Genomic DNA, 2,970 nt, shown 5'->3' on the forward strand with positions numbered 1-2,970 from the left:
CCCCCCCGACACACACCTGCATTAGTAGACGCCATCCTGCAGGATGCCAGTACCAGTCTTAGAGCCCACGCACCAGCAGCTTTACTGGTCTTAGGAACACAGCTCAGGCTTAAGGGCCTATATAGCCCCATCTCTTGTCTCAAGCTATGACTCCAGAGGAAGATGAGGGAGACTCCCTCGTGGATCATTTGGAAATCCACTTTCCCATCAGGGAAGTTTCTTCCCAACTCAATAAGAGGCCAATTTCTGCCACGGAGCACAAAGGGTTTATAACAGCAGGAACCTCTTCAATAGGATTGGGAAGAGACAAAAACCAGAAGATTCACCAGGTCTATAAACAGATTTAAAGAAAAGGCGATTCATCACAATTTCTTTCATGAACCAAACACTGTGTCCCCTGCCTCTGGAGATATGTGTTTCTAGGCACATGCTCTCTGAGATCATTCCTGCTCCGGGCAGGGGTGAGCGCTGCCTGCTGCCATAAATTTCAATTGCCTCTGCCCGCGGCTTCCTCCACCTTGTGAATGTTACCAGCTGGGAGCATCTGGCTTTTTAAAAGCATGTTCAGTAAACGTGAGGCATGTTGGAAAATGCTTACAGTTTCCAAATGAGCTTCGATGAGGAGATAGTCTTGGGATTAACGCCATGGGGGAACACCCAGCATCACAGCGCAAGACCTGTGCCAGCAGGAGTGCTGAGGCTAGGAAACGTCGCCAGCTCCCAAGATTCCCAAGTCAAAGGCCTGATGCTGCTACTGCGGGTCATAGTGCTGCCTACTGCTCAGGTAAAGGCTTCGATGCCAGGAACTGAAGCAGCTGCCTGCCTTCTCTAGCAAGAGAGGTCCCACATCCTCGCCCGCCGGAGCCAAACACAGCAGGACAATGTTGCTCCTTCTTACTCAGCCCTGTAAGGAAGTGCCTGCTAAGGCCACTTCACTTCCTTCCATTAAACTGCAGGGCTAAGCAGACCCTTCTGCTTCCTGGAGGAAAGCAAGGTGTTTGCATGAGAGGCCGCTGTGCAGGAGAAACATTTCCTGAACAATATTCATCGAGGTGCTGGGAAGTTTCAGCTTCCCTGTGGTTGTGGTATCATTGCAGGGAGGTAGGTTACTGCTTCTCAAACACTAGGGCAACTTCTGACCTTCAGGCTGACTGCTCTGCCCCCTGCTTGGCTTCCAGGCCTGGTGCATGGCTCATCTGCTACCCCTCCCAAGTATTTGGGATGTTGCCCCAGACCTTTCTTCTGCTGTTCAAGCATCTTTCTCCCTTGCAAACCTTAATTTCTCCCTGCTTGAATGACCTTGTTTCCCCCACCTGAAAGCAAAGGTCAGGAGCATTGGCCCAGGAGTGGAGGTAGTTACAGAAGTGAAGGGAGAATGGGGGAGATGTCATGTATTGCAAAGAGGGGTGTAAGCAGGAGAGTCCAGGGGAAAGAAAAAGAGGATGCACCACCTCTCAAAGTGGGAGCTTTGCTGGAAGCAGGTTTTCCCTCGCTGTGTCATGGCTACTTCTGCTGGCTCTGATGGAGAGAGAAGGACGTTTCCAAGTAACGTGGGAAAAGAGTTTCAATCCCCGATGCCAGGAACATTTAAAAGACTCGCACTTCTGCCCTTTCTCCTGTTCCCTTATGCAAAGAGCTATTAACTCTACTCAACTGTTCTCACAAAAGAGAAGTGAAGACTTTTAAAGATGCAGCAACAAAGCCCCGAAGGGAAATGACTGCCCCGTGAAGAATGGGAGGCAGTGTGAGAGTCGAGGGAACTGGCCTCGGATCTAAGCGCAAAATCCGGAGCAAACATTCCTGCTCCGGACCCATGGGGTCAGACTGAGGTGGGGGTCAGTGCTGCCACTTCCCAGTGCAAAGCAGATGAGCCAGGACACAATGCAGCTCTGTGGCTGGAAGAGCTACCTGCCGCCAGAGAGAGTGAGCTCAAGTCCAAATTTGTGGTGTAAAAAAATTCTCTCTCTGCTTTCCTGCCCCCCGCCCTGTGGTTTGAAAGGCTGGGAGTGCTCAGGAGCTTGGCTGCACGCAGATGGAGGGCAGGACAGGGAAGCCAAGCCCAGCTCTGTGCTAGCACTGGACACCAGCCCACACCAGATCTACAAGAACACAGTCTTGAAGCAGGTCAGCAAAAGGGGAGCTTGAGATAAGAGCAGACTCCACTGTGTGGTCCTACGTTTGCCGCAGGGCTGGCTCTGCGTACATGTCTTATTAGCTGTGGCTGCTACAGATCTCTATGGTGAGCAGCTTGGCACTGTATATACACATGCATCATTTGATCCCAGCGGTCCTTCCTGCCACGGTGCGGGGGGGCTGAACCCCATGATCTTTAAGGTCTCTTCCAGCCCCTAACAAACTATAAGAGTCCTTGCCCTGAGAGAAGGGAGACATCCTCATTTTGCTAAGGGAGAAACAACATAAATTCCTCAAGGTCCCACAGGAAGCGGGTAAGAGTTAGCAGCTCTCATTAAACGTGGGGAACTAGGAACTTTGGCTAAACTAGTGCATTAACCGCAAGTCCCTCCTTTCTCTCCCTTATTGCAGGGGGGTTGCAAAGACTGAGAGCACAGTTTGGACCCATACAGATGCAGCGTGCAGCAAGCTGCGAAGAGAAACGCACTTGCGTTGCACCACAGAGCTAGCAGCTCCTCGCTCAAGCACACTTTTGTCTTTCATGTGGGATGAAAGTGAAAATCCAGCCCCAGGACTCGCTGCCTCTAGTCGTCATGCCTTGCATTGATGTGGCACTGTCTACCTGGGAAGTTATAACTACAATAATTAAACCTCATGACAACCCCCAGGGAGGTGGTGTGGTCAGACCCATTGACACGGGGACAATCTATCGCTCTCTGCAGAAAGTGTACAGGAAGGAAGGTGCGTGAGAGCTCCTGGATGCTGCAGACACTATCTACGCCTGAAATAAAATCAAGCAGCCATTTCTGTCCTGCAGAGGCTGGGGGGGGGGGGGGG

Source organism: Gavialis gangeticus, unplaced genomic scaffold, assembly GCF_001723915.1.
Source record: "Gavialis gangeticus isolate Ggan-Ray unplaced genomic scaffold, GavGan_comp1, whole genome shotgun sequence".
NCBI classification, from domain to species: Eukaryota; Metazoa; Chordata; order Crocodylia; family Gavialidae; genus Gavialis; species Gavialis gangeticus.